General features: G+C 36.9%; 1 long non-coding RNA gene across 1 annotated transcript; it reads right to left on the bottom strand.

Moving 5' to 3' along the window:
• Nucleotides 1-897: 897 nt before the first annotated feature.
• LOC138838440 (uncharacterized) lies at nucleotides 898-14,742 on the bottom strand. The gene is made up of 3 exons (XR_011375618.1): nucleotides 14,586-14,742; nucleotides 1,733-1,838; nucleotides 898-1,178 (listed from the first exon to the last, which is right to left on the bottom strand). It is a non-coding gene; the product is annotated as an uncharacterized lncRNA (long non-coding RNA).

Consider the following 14,742-nt stretch of genomic DNA (forward strand, 5'->3'; position numbering starts at 1 on the left):
AAATGAATAAGCTTTGTTATCAGTGTTACATAGAATGCTACATAAAACAAATAGATTTTTAACCCTCAAATAAAACATTTTTAAAATATCTGTTATTATTACTAGTATAACAGACTTTACTAAAATATATGCATTTAACATGTTAAATATATAAATGACCAATAACCAGTTTATAGGACATCATCCATAGATAATGAGTAGTAAAAATAATAGAATTAAATAGTATTTCTTCTAATCTTTAGGTATAAAATGAATATACCAAGGTGAGCTGCATTCTTTATAATAACTCTAGAAAGTAAAAGAAAATACAAGATAATATATTCACTCATTGGGACAAGATCATTTCTAGACAAAATGCAAAAATAGTGAATGCATATTCATAAATTATCCAAAATGTATATTTATCCCCTTAGTTTACTGTCCTATCAGTAAATTAAAGCTTTTTTTTGGGGGGGGGGTTCTGGTTGTGGGGCCTGAACTCTGGGCCTGAGCGCTGTCCCTCAGCTCTTCAGCTCAAGGCTAGCGCTCTACCACTTGAGCCACAGCGCCACTCCCGGCTTTTTTCTTTTTGCTTATGTGGTGCTGAGGAATCGAACCCAGGGCTTCATGAATGCAAGGCAAGCGCTCTACCACTGAGCCAACTTCCAAGCCCTAAAGCTTTGATATATTTGATAAGTAATTTTTAATTCAATGTACTTAAAAACTTAAGGTGACAAATTGCTCATAACTTTTCAGTTTTAAACCACTTGGTATGTTATAGAAATGTTTTGTTTAATATTAAGAGAGAAAAAATACAATATTGGTATCTGTGTAGTGAAATAATATTTGTTTTAATGTATTTTAATTTTTGTCCACGCACATAGTATGCAGGTAAGACGTAGGTTTATTCATCGATCTGGCTGGCACCAGGCCATGTTGGCCCTCCACGTGGCTGGGAAAGGCCTGGGAAAGAGAGAGAGCTGGGAAAGAGTGAGAGCTGGGAAAGGGAGAGAGCTGGGAAAGAGAGAGAAAAGAGCTAGAAAAGAGAGGAAAGAGCTGGGAAAGAGAGGTGGGAAAGAGAGAGCTGGGAAAGAGAGGTGGGAAAGAGCTAGAAAGAGCTCGGAGAGCTGGGAAAGAGTTGGGAAAGAGCTGGGAAAGAGTTGGGAAAGGGAGAGAACTGGGAAAGAGAGAGAAAAGAGCTAGAAAAGAGCAGAGAGAGATGAAATAATATTTATAACTCATAAGATAGGTTTGATTGTTGAATCAGTAAATATCAAACAAATATTCATGTACTATTATATATCATAATCCATTGTTAGAGGAACTAATATTTATTATATATCATCAGTAATTTTATATAGTTACATATTGTAAAACATTATATATTATTTATAATAGCAATAACTATATTAAGAGTGAAAACGTAATCAATATTAAGCATGATGAATACAATGATTATGATAGCAGTAAATGTAGATGCAATATGTATTTTACTGGGTCCAATATATTTAATATATACTAATATTATTTAATATATAGTGTAGATTTCATATTCATTTTTATCCAACTATGAAAAGGAGTGAAAAGAGCTTATTTTTTCCTCAGAATAGTACTATTACAAGCAGCATCCTGTGTCCTGTTGAATATCCCAATAGTATTTGAGAATTGCTTTTCTTTTTTCTAAGAAAGATGCTTTAGATCATCTCCTACTTTCCAGGGACCACAATTAAATTACCTCTTATTAATGAATTACCTCTCCATTAAGTTCTTTCTTTATTGACAAAGATATTTAGAACCCAAGATAAGGTATCCATTCCTCCTCAGATGATCCCATTACAGAGTTCCTTCAGTTGACCTGGCTAGACAAAAAATTTTAAATGATTTATTATCTTTAAGTAGTTGCACAAGGGAGGTGTCATTTAACAAAGCAAAATATGAATACAATGCATGTTGATCAATATCACCCTCTTCAACATTCTTATCACTTTGGTCCCTTCCCTTACTTTATTAATTTTGTGGTATATACAATAAATTCTTGACTGCAGTCACGCACCTTTCCCTCCTTCATTTGTCTCTCTGTACCCATTTCTACATGTTTACATGTATCCATTTCCTGGTGTTGATTTTGTTGGGCTTTAACTTTAGACTTCCAAAAGATTATACTATTTGAGCTCTCCAAGGAATCTATTGTATTTCAGTTAATTCATTTCCATACAACCCAACATTTTTTTATTAGAAGATTTATGGATCCATTCTACTTACCACAAATGAGAGGAACAATGCAACCTTTGTTTCTCTGCATTTGAATTACTTCACTTAATATATTTTTCCCCAAGGGAGTTCCTGGAAGATTGCAGAGGAGAAGCTGGAATCTGAACAAGCTCTCCCATAGAAGCAGTTTTAGAGTTCCAGTGAACAGTCCTAAGCCAGAGAATCACACCAAGTGTGCCATCATAGGACAGAGAGTTTGACAAGAGAGGGGAAGCCAAGACAAGGAGACACATCTGAGCGCCTGCCAGCAGACGCCGCGGCGGCGGCAGGGTGGCAGCGGCAACCACAGCCGCGACCATACCTGAGCGCTCACACAGAGATTCTGGGACTAAGGAGCTAGAAGCAGCAGGTGAGAGGATTCTACTCAACACCAGCAAGAACCGACAAGGAGCGAACATCTTCATCCTGCAGTTTGCAGACCAGAGACGACCCAGGATCCAAGACTCGGCATGAGTACAAGCCCGACGTCCTCACTCCTTCTCAGGGAGCAGAGGAAGGAAGGCCACCCCTTCCCCCCAGCACCAGTGATCTCCATCTTGGATACCGACAAAGCTCGGAGGAGCTGCCAGCTCCAACTCAGGCCTTGGAATAAAACGAGTCATTTAGCAGGTCACAAGAACTTAACGGCAGCGAAGTGACCTGCCAGACTCAGCTCCATCCAGGGAAAAGTCACCCAGCTCAGGCACCAGCCATTGGAGTGGCTTTCCTCACTGGGTAGCCAGAGCCAGAGGCTGCCCCTCCCTCTACCAGCCTCAACAATCAATTGAAAAACAGAAAACCTGAGAATGGCTCCAGGCTGGGCTCTGTGAATTTTTCACAAAATAGCCCCAGGGAAAAGCTACTGTTTGTGGAAAGGCCTCAACTCTACCAGAACCTAGCCTCATCACCCCTCTTTTGTGATTCTCAAAGCAGATCACCCTCCCATTAACCTAACCTGGGAGGGGGATCTCAAAATCTTGGGTAAAGCAGAACATTTTTCTGCCTATTCGAACAAACTGATTTAAGAAACCAATCCAGCCACAGGACCTCAAGTTGACCAGAGACTCCAACAAGAGGCTGGTTACAGACAAAAGGGAGATACAGGATTCTTCCCACGCCTCCAAAAAAAATAAAAAAAAAAAAAAAAAAAAGAACTTTTTTTTTTTCTTCTTTTCTTTTTTCTTTTTTTTTTTTTTTTTTTTGGTACCATATATATATATATATATATATATATATATATATAAAATTTTTTTTCCTTTTCTAAAAATTTTATTAATCTTTAATTTTTGCCTTTTTTGAAAAAATAATTGTTTTCCAGTAACTTTTTTTCCCTCATATAATTTTTATTTTAGGAATACGTGAATGTGCGTTTTCCTTTCTTTTCTTGTCTTCTTTCTCTTTTTCTTTCTTTCTTAATTATCTTTTTGTTTTTTGTCTAGATCTACTGAACTTCTGATCTTTTTTTTCTCCCTTTCTTATCCTTTTAACCTTTTCTTCTCTTTTGTTCTTCTGTATGTGACTTAACTCTTGTCCTGCACATCCTCAGATAAACCCATAGTTAACTAGTAGACCCTATCCCCCATTGTGTACACACTTAATCCACAAATTTATTACTCAATCCAAAACCTCTGAGACTTAAATTCCTTAATAGCAGTACTACCTCTTTATACCTATATAATATTTTAAGCATTTTTTTAAGTTTTTCACATCTCCTCTATCTCCCTCCTGTTTTCTCAATATATTCACATAACTCTCTAAATAGATGGTCTTTCAATATCCATAAGTATATTAATTTTTATGTTTCTATTTTTCTCTGGTCTATTTTCATTTCCCTATCCCTTTCTTCTTTTTCTCTCTCTCTCTCCTTACATCCTACCCAACATATTTCTTGCATTGAGATTAAGACATAGTTAACTCTCCCTGTGCCTCCCCACACCAATCTATTCCTATTTTTTACCCACATCTCTCCCTAACCCTAATAATTTCTGGTTTTCCAAATTCTTCTCTGAGGTTCAAAGCCCATTAACATATAGTTGTTTGATGTTGAATAGATATATCTGTTGAACTAGATTGTATCTGTATACTATTGACTGTATAAATGCAAACGCTGGTTGATGGTTGCCTTAAGATAGTGTTCTAGCACAAAACTGGTGCTATTTTCATCTCAAATGGGCAGAGTAAGCCGGAAAAACACAAGAAAAATGGCAAATCCGGATATCTCAATTCCCAATCTTGTTAATCAGAGGTCAGATCAGATAATGAAAAATTCAGAGGAGAGTTCCCAAATAGCTCTACAAACACTTCTGGCAAACATGATAAATGAGAAGTTTGACAACTTACAAAGGACTCTGTATGAGCGTGATAGGGAGAGAGAGGAGGCATCCCAAAAGTTTACACAGGAATATCATAAGCGTGAGGAAGCTACTCAAAAACTGATACAGGATTAGCGTGAACAACTTGAGAATACTCAAAGAGAAAGGGAGGAATGGCATGAGCAGGCTGAGAACACTCAAAGAGAACTGCAGGAATCCCAGGAACGGGAGGAAAGAGAACTGCAAGAATCCCACAAACAGGAAGAAGCTAATCAAAGAGTAATTCAGGAATTGAGAGACCAGGTAGAGAATACACAAAGATCACTAAAGGCATTCATAGAATCCATTAATAAAGAGCTGAAGGAAGTCAGGGAGACCACAAAAGGAATGCTGAATGGAACCCAACAGAAGGAAGGGGAGTCCAAAGAAACAATAACCAATCAACTAAGTGATTTGAGAACAAACACTGAACACCAAATTAAGGAAGTAAAGAAATTCATACAAGACCTAAAACAGAGCTTCAACAAAGAACTTGAAGCCATCGAAGCTGAACAATTAGAAGGAAAAGAGATAAAAAAACAAAGTAGAGAGTCTTGACAGCAGGTTAGACCATGCAGAAGATCGAATCTCAGGGATTGAAGACAGCCTAGATATTATAGAGAAAGAACATACAACCATCCAAGACAAGTCCAAGAAATATGAGAGATCTATCCAACACCTGGAAGACACCATCAGAAGGCCTAATGTAAGGATAATGGGTGTAGAGGAGCACCTAGAAACAGAAGTTAATGGTCTAGGAAATTTGTTTAACAGGATCCTAGCAGAGAATTTCCCGAACATACAAAAAGATAGGCCTATTCAGATACAAGAAGCTTTTAGAACTCCAAATAGACCAGACCAGAATAGGACATCCCACCATCACATTATAATCCACACAGGATCAAATCAGACCAAGGAAAAGATCCTTAAAGCTGTCAAGGAGAAAAGGGTAATCACCTACAAAGGGAAACCAATTAGAATCACCTCAGATTTCTCAGCAGAGACAATCAAAGCAAGAAGGGCCTGGAATGATGTATGCCATGCCCTAAAAACAAACAACTATCAACCAAGAATACTGTACCCAGCTAAACTCTCCTTCATAACTAAAGGCCAAATGAAAACCTTCCATAGCAAAGAAAAATTGAAACAATACATCTCCACCAAACCAGCCCTACAAAAGATTCTTAAAGATGTCCTACACATAGAAAACCAACAAGACCGCAATAAAGGCCAAGAAACTGCACCCAAACTGAGAATCCAAGAACCATAGGAAGAACCCAGTTTTCGCAGCCCCCAAAAAGGTGGATAACATGGCAGGAACTCCCAATTACCTCTCAGTCCTATCTCTTAACGTTAACGGACTGAACTCTCCAATTAAGCGACATAGACTGTCTAGTTGGATTAAAAAACAAGACCCTTCTCTCTGCGGCCTGCAGGAGTCACATCTTGCCTGTAAAAACAAACACATTTTCAATGTTAAAGGCTGGAACAAAATCTACCAAGCACACGGCCCCCATAAACAGGAAGGAGTTGCAATCCTAATATCAGATAAAATAGACTTCGAATTAAAATTCGTGAGAAGAGATAAAGAAGGTAGCTACATACAAATGAAAGGATCTCTCCTTCAGGAGGATATTGCAATTCTAAATATCTATTCGCCAAACAATGGAGCACCCAAATTTATCCAAGAAACACTACTTTCCCTCAAATCCCATATAGATCTAAAGACATTAATTGTTATGTATTTTAACACACCACTCTCCCCACTCGATAGATCAACTCAGCAAAAACTCAACAGAGAAACCGCAGATCTAAACAGCTGCATAGATGAACTAGACTTAACAGACATCTACCGAACATTTCACCCAGCAGCATCAGAATACACGTTTTTCTCAGCAGCACATGGAACGTTTTCCAAAATAGACCACATTTTAGGCCACAAAGCAAACTTGTCTAAATTCAGAAACATTGAAGTTATACCTTGCATTCTCTCTGACCACAAGGGAATAAAATTAGAACTCAACACCAAAAGCCACCAAAGAAAGTCCGGCATCACATGGAGGCTGAACAACAAACTGCTGAATCAAGAGTGGGTCATGGAAGAGATTAGAAAGGAAATTCAAATGATCATGCTATTCAACAAAAATGAACACACAAATTACCAGCTCCTCTGGGACACAGCAAAGGCAGTACTCAGAGGCATGTTTATAGCTCTGAGCTCCTACATCAACAAATTGGAGAGATCTGAATCTAGCAATTTAATGACACATCTAAACCTCCTTGAAAAAGAGCAGCAAGATAAACCCCAATCCAGTAGATGGAAAGAAATAATCAAAATTAAATCAGAATTAAATGAATTAGAATCCAAAAAAACTATAGAAAGAATCAACAAAACAAAGAGTTGGTTCTTCGAAAAACTTAACAAAATTGACAGACCCTTAGCAAATCTTATCAGAAAAAGAAGAGAACACACCCAAATTAATAAACTCAGAGATGAGAATGGAAACATCACCACGGAAACAACCAAGATTCAGAACATTATAAGGGAATACTTCTCAAAACTTTATGCTAATAAGTTTGAGAACTTGAAAGAAATGGATCTTTTCCTAGCAAATATTGACATGCCAAAACTAAACCAAGATGAATTAAACCAGCTTAACAGGCCCATATCAAGCATTGAAATTGAAATAGCAATAAGAGACCTCCCAGCTAAGAAAAGTCCAGGACCAGTTGGTTTTACAGCGGAATTTTACAAGGGCTTCAAAGCAGAGCTACACCAATACTCCTCCAACTCTTCAATGAAATTGAAAGAGAAAGCTCACTACCCAACACATTCTATGAAGCCATCATAACCCTCATCCCAAATCCAGGAAGGGACTCATCAAAGAAAGAGAACTATAGATCCATTTCTTTGATGAACATTGATGCAAAACTTCTCAACAAAATTTTGGCCAATCGACTTCAACAATTCATCCAAAAAATCATACACCATGATCAAACAGGATGCATTTCAGGGATGCAAAGCTGGTTCAATATACGCAAATCAATTAATATTATTCATCACATCAACAGGAGCAAGAATAAGAACCACATGGTTATCTCAATAGATGCAGAAAAAGCATTCGACAAGATCCAACACCCCTTCATGATGAAGGTTTTGGAAAAATTAGGAATCCATGGAACATTCCTCAATACAATAAAGGCTGTATATGACAAACCTACAGCCAGCATTATACTCAATGGTGAAAAACTAAAGCCATTTCCTCTTAACTCAGGAACAAGACAAGGATGCCCACTCTCTCCACTTCTCTTCAATCTAGTATTAGAATGTCTAGCTACAGCAATAAGACAAGATGCAGACATAAAGGGGATCCAAATAGGGAAAGAAGAAATAAAACTTTCCCTCTTTGCAGATGACATGATCTTGTGTTTAAAGAATCCCATAGACTCCACTCCCAAATTACTCAAGCTGATTAAAAACTTTGGCAAAGTAGCAGGTTATAAAATTAACCCCCCAAAATCAATGGCTTTTCTGTATGCCAACAATGAGAAAAGTATGGCTGAAATTAAGAAAGCAACTCCATTTGTAATAGCCCCACAAAAAATAAAATACCTAGGAATTAACTTAACTAAAGAAGTGAAGGACCTCTATGATGAAAACTTCAAAATCTTAAAAAAAGGAAATCAACAGAGAACTTAAAAAATGGCAAAACCTCCCATGCTCCTGGATTGGAAAGATTAACATTTTGAAAATGGCAATACTTCCCAAGGCTATCTACAAATTCAATGCAATACCTATCAAAATTCCAACCTCATTCTTCAAGGAAATAGAAGAGGCAATCCAAAAATTCATATGGAACAATAAAAGACCCCGAATAGCAAAAATGCTCCTCAACGGAAAGAACACTGCTGGAGGAATATCAATACCAAATTTCAAACTCTACTATAAAGCCATACTAATCAAAACAGCTTGGTATTGGCATAAGAACAGACCTCAGGACCAATGGAATAGAATTGAAAACCCAGAAATGAACCTATAGACCTATAGCCATCTAATCTTCGATAAGGGAGCTAAAACAATAGAATGGAAGAAAGACAACCTCTTCAGTAAATGGTGCTGCCAAAATTGGTTAACTACATGTAGAAAACTTAAGCTAGATCCTTATATATCACCCTGCACCAGAATCAACTCCAAATGTATCAAAGACCTTAAACTCAAAGCAGACACTCTGAAAACATTACAGGATGGAATAGGAGAAACCCTAGGTCTCCTTGGCTCAGGCCGAAATTTTATGAATAGAGACCCGGAAACACAACAAATCAAAGAAAGGTTGGACAAGTGGGATTGCATAACGTTGCAGAGCTTCTGCAGGGCAAATGACATAGCTATCAAGATCAATAGAAAGCCCACCGATTGGGAGAAGATCTTTACTAGCCATACAACGGACAAGGGTCTCATTTCTAAAATATACTTGGAACTCAAAAAATTAAACCACCCAACAACAAATCCTCAAAGAAACAACTGCCCAATAAATAAGTGGGCGAAAGACTTAAAGAGAAACTTCTCTGAAGAAGAAAGAAGGATGGCCAATAGACACATGAAGAAATGTTCCACATCCTTAACCATAAAAGAAATGCAAATCAAAACAACATTGAGATATCACCTCACTCCAGTTAGAATGGCAACAATCAAGAACTCTAACAACAACAGATGCTGGAGGGGATGTGGACAGAAAGGAACCTTACTTCATTGTTGGTGGGAATGTAAACTTGTTCAACCACTTTGGAAAGCAGTATGGAGGTTCCTCAAAAGACTTCACATAGATCTCCCCTATGACCCAGCAATCCCACTTTGGGGCATTTACCCAAATGTTTACAAACAAGACCACGCTAAAGCTACTAGCACAACTATGTTTATTGCAGCATTATTTATCATAGCTAAGATATGGAACCAACCCAGATGCCCCTCAGTAGATGAATGGATCAAGAAAATGTGGTATATATACACAATGGAATTCTATGCCTCCATCAGAAAGAATGACATTGCCCCATTTGTTAGGAAATGGAAAAACTTGGAAAAAATTATATTAAGTGAAGTAAGCCAGGCCCAAAGCAACATAGGTCCCATGGTTTCCCTTATTTGTAATATCTAGTATATGTATGAGTCAAGCGGAAAAGGTCAGACAATGTGATGTCAGGAATATGAACCCTTAGATGTGTATTTTAAGGTTTTTTTCTTTCATGCATGTGTTTCTAACACATTTATAAGATTATCTCTTTGTTGCTTTGTATGTCCTTCCCCCACAGTATAACCCCTGCTTTCACTATATTTGATGTCAGTATAACTTGTGGAGGAAATGGGGAAAAACCAGTTGTTTAAGGATACAGGTGGACCTGTTGCAACAATGAGAAGTACAAGTTGTCATGTCCAAAACGAGCTTTACAACGTCGGTGCGGGGGGAGGGGGGAGGAGAAGGATTGGGATTGGGGGGGAGGGGGGAGGCTGGGAAGGGATGTGAAGGGTAAACAAAGGAGGAGGCTGCAATGCTTTGTAAGAAATGTACGCATTATCTTGCCCATGTAATTGTAACTCCTCTGTACAGTATGTTCACAAATAAAATTAAATTAAATTAAAAAAATAAATAAAAAAATACATATTTTTCCCCAAATCTTTCCATCTCCTCATGATTGGTAAAATATTTTATTTATAAGATGATTTCTTTGTTGCTTTGTATGTCCCTCCTCCATTGTATAACCTCTTATTTCACTGTATTTGATGTTGGTATAATTTGTGTAGGGGAAAGGAAAAAACAAAATGTTTAAATAAGGATACAGGTGGACCCATAGAAACAATAAGATATACAAGATTCTATGTTGAAGAATGAACTTTATAATTTAGGCAGACGTGCGGAGTGAGGGGGGTGTAGTTGAGGAGGTGGGAGGGATGGGATGGTATTAGAAAAACAAAGGAGGAAGGAACAATGCGGGATAAGAAATGTACTCAATACCTTATGCATGTAACTGTAACCCCTCTGTACAGTATTTCACTATAAAAAAACTTATTTTAAAAAAGATTTGAAGTTAATTTGTGTGTGTGTGTGTGTGTGTGTGTGTGTGTGTGTGTTGGGGCTGAACTAAGGGCCTGAGTATTATCCTTGAGCTTTTTTTGCACAAGGCTAATGATCTACCATTTTGTGCTGCAGCTCCACTTCTAGGTTTTGTTTATTTATTTTTGTTTTGTTTTTTTGGTAATTCAGTGGCAATAAGAGTGTCAGACTTTTCTGTCCAGAGCTGGCTTTGAACCATAATGCTCAGACCTCAGCCTTCTGAGTAGCTTGGATTACAGGACAAGTGTGCAGCTGAAGTTAGTGTTAATGGGATAAACAAGCCTAGTAATTTTTAGCCTATTCAAAAAAGATTTGTGTATGTGTATTTATGTATGGATATTTGTTTATATTAAGTAATACACATATTCTGTGATGAATGGATATTAAAGGAGTTTCCTTAGGTAAGTTAATGCCTAATGCCTAATCACGAATAAGACGGAACATAAGGAAACCAAATATCCCTCATATTCTGAGCTTGAAATAACTCCTTCATAACCACCAAAATGTCTGGAACCAATATCTACCAAATCAATAAGCCCAACTTCATAGGAATCATTTCTGAAAATTCTCATTCTGTCCACTTGCAAGTAGTCACTATATTAGATGATGCTAATGCACAATAAACCATGGTAGTTGTTTTCAAATTATTTACAAACCTAAAATTCATATCACTTTAACTTCATACATTTTTTTTTTGTTGGTCGTGGGGCTTGAACTGTGGGCCTGGGTGCTGTCCCTCAGCTCTTCAGCTCAAGGCGAGCGCTCTACCACTTGAGCTACAGTGCCACTTCGGGTTTTCTGGTGGTTTTATTGGAGATAGGAGTCTCACCGTCTTTCCTGCCCGGGCTGGCTTTGAACCGCGATCCTCAGATCTCAGCCTCCTGAGTAGCTAGGATTACAGGCATGAGCCACCAGCGCCCGGCAACTTCATACATTTTTAAGAGTATTGATAAATGGCAAGCACTGGGATATTTAACACTTTTTTCTACAATACCAGAGGAAGACTTACTTTTTCTCAATCCATGCTCTGTCCTTGACATTGTTTTAATTATTAGACATGGTAGTTATAGATTCAAACTTCTGGCATTACCAGTGATCATCTATCCTATGGCCAAATCAAGTTGAATAACCAAGGTTTTGCTACAATTTTTAAAACCTCCATATGCATTTCATTAGAAATATTTTTCCTGATTTTTTTTTCAGTTTTGGGGCTTGAATTCTGGGCCTGGGCACTGTGCCTGAGCTCTTCAGCTCAGGGCTAGTACTCTACCACTTGAGCCACAGGGCAACTTCCAGTTTTCAGGTGGTTTATTGGAGATAAGAGTCTCATGGACTTTCCTGCTGGGCCTGGCTTTGAACCCCAATACTCAGACCTCAGCCTCCTGATTAGGTAGGATTAAAGGCATGAGTCACCGGCGCCTGGCTTTTCGTGGTTCTTATGTACTACAAAAAGTTAGTAGAGAGCCTGGCACCAGGGACTCATGCCTGTAATTTTAACTAGTCAGGAGGCTGAGATTTGAGGATCATGGTACAAAGCCAAAGTAGGTTGGAAAGTCTGTGAGACTCTTTTCTCCTATTAAACATCTGAAAACTGGAGTACAGCTGTGGCTCAAAGTGGTAGAATGCTAGCCTGGAGAAGAAAAGCTCAGGGACATCATCCATGCCCTAAGTTCAAGCCCCATGACTGATGGAAATAAAATTAGTAAGAAAAAAATGATATTCAGTAATAATATGAGTGCATATAGACACTACTCAGTTTTATTTCTCAACTTCTTTCTTTGGCAGTTATTTGTCATAGCTTATAATGATGTAATAGAGTAAGCTCAGAAAAATTTCCATCTACATTTCATGTATTATTCATATTAATTTAAAAGCCTTCAAACGGTTAGTTCCAAAGAGGAAAATTTTATGCTCCCCTTTAAATTCTATTAACATAGCCAAGAGCTAAGGACTTAAGTTGTGTTGAACAGAACCTAAAGAAAATTCAAATAGTAAATGCCTCATTTCCTTACTGAAAGCTTTACTATAATATTTTAGAACTCAGAGCCCTTTACTGATTGCCTCATTTCAAAATGCATGAAGAGGTGCCAGTGTTTACTTATAAAATTGCTCTGAAAAAATAGTGAGTAAAAATCCTAACCAAAAACAGTGTTAAATGATTATAATATATATAAGAAATTTCCAAATTGTAACAACTTAACTTTTGTAACACAACTTGGAACATTTTTCTGGATGCAAACATGATTATTATTTTATGGGTAAGTAGTGGTACAAAAGGATTTAAATCAACATGTTAGTTTCTAAGCACAGTACATTTTAATTAATGTCATGTCCTTCATTATTCTCCTTCATATCTTCCAACCCCACCCATCCCCTGAGTTTGCCTAGTTTCAATTTCACATATGGACATTGAATATTGGGATTTTATGTGAAGAATGAGCTGACTGCTTCATTTAGCTATGTCCCATTTTTTTCCTGAACCAAACTATGATTAAACATACATTGTGTATCTTATATTCACTGAAGGTAATTACTTATGAGGATGGTTTGTGGGTTCAAAAACATGTCACTTAGTATCTATCCTTGGCAAAGGATGATAGAAATTCTGGCCAAATAACACCTAAAGGAAACTAAGTTTAACTCCAAAGCAACTTGATTCTATTTTACGTATTGTTTAAACTATTTCCCCCTTCTCTGATTTAGTTGTGCTGAGAAAATCTCCACCTTTATTCTATCAGAATAATGACTATAGTTTCATTATTACATTATCTTGTCCATATTCATGGAAAAACTTAAGTTTGAATTCCTACTAACAAATAAACATATCTATATCTCTTACTGGTGAATTTAAGCTCAGGTATTTGTTTGTAAAATAATTATGGCATTTGATGAATCAGATTTGAATTTTATATCAAATTGGACCTGGAATTAAATTTCTATTTAAAGTCTATGTCTAAGAGTTTTAAGGTGATGATTTCTATTAAATAGAATAGAAAAGAAAAATACTTGTGAAAAAGTTAAATAAATTAATTAAATTAAAAATGCTTGTAACACAGAATAATTAAAGAGAAAGAAACACTAATGTCAGTTGCTTGTATCTATAAACCTATCTACATAGGAGACTTAGATCTAGAAAAACTACAGTTTAAGGCCAGTGAGGGAGAAAAGACGGCAAGATCCTATCTCCAAAACAACCAGCAAAAAACACTCTTGGGAATGTGGCTAAGTAGTAGAATATCAGGTAAGCAAGCAAGCTGAAGTACAAGGCCCTGAGTTCAAACTTACTATCAAACAAGAAAAGAGAAAAACAGAAAGAGAAAGTAAAGGCAAATGAGTATAACTGCCTTGTTCTAAATTGAAAGCAAAGAAAACCAACTAAAATAAATAAAATATGAGTGTGATGCCAGTGAATATAATCACAAATCAATGTGAGGAAAAACCAAATTTTGGACTCTTTCATTCACCTTGTGAGACTTGTAGCTGAGGCTGTCTTCCAATACAATTATAAAAACTGAACTTAAAAACTAAAACTTTTAAAAAAATCTATAAGTAGTTGTACAAAGCTTACCATTCAATAAATGTGTTGATCAATGTCACCCCTTTGGTTATTTTTCCTCATTTCTTCTAACTGTACACTTCCCCTCAATTTTCTTAATTTTTAGGATATGCATTACATTTTATGATACTATTCTCCTCTTTCATCTTAAAAATAAAAAATAGTAAAAGTACAGTTTTATGTGGTGCCATGATTATAGACTGTAATTGGTATCCAGGTTAAATGACATAGAAAATATTTACTGAAATAGGACTAATATACTTCTGCATATTAAATTACCACAAATTTTAGCAGCTTAAAGTGTCAGCATTTATTATTTTACAATGTGGATGGAACACAAACCTTTGTACAGCATGTCTACATCCTTGGGCTCAGAGTCTCTCACAAGGCTGCAATGCAGATGCCCACTAGAGACTGGTCATGTCGAAGCTGTCTGGGAAAATATCCACTTTCAAACTCACTCACATGATTATTAGTATAATGTGGACCCTTCCTCACA

The sequence above is a fragment of the Dipodomys merriami genome, unplaced genomic scaffold (assembly GCF_024711535.1).
Source record: "Dipodomys merriami isolate MVZ:Mamm:240054 unplaced genomic scaffold, mDipMer1.0.p SCAF_1, whole genome shotgun sequence".
NCBI lineage: Eukaryota > Metazoa > Chordata > Mammalia > Rodentia > Heteromyidae > Dipodomys > Dipodomys merriami.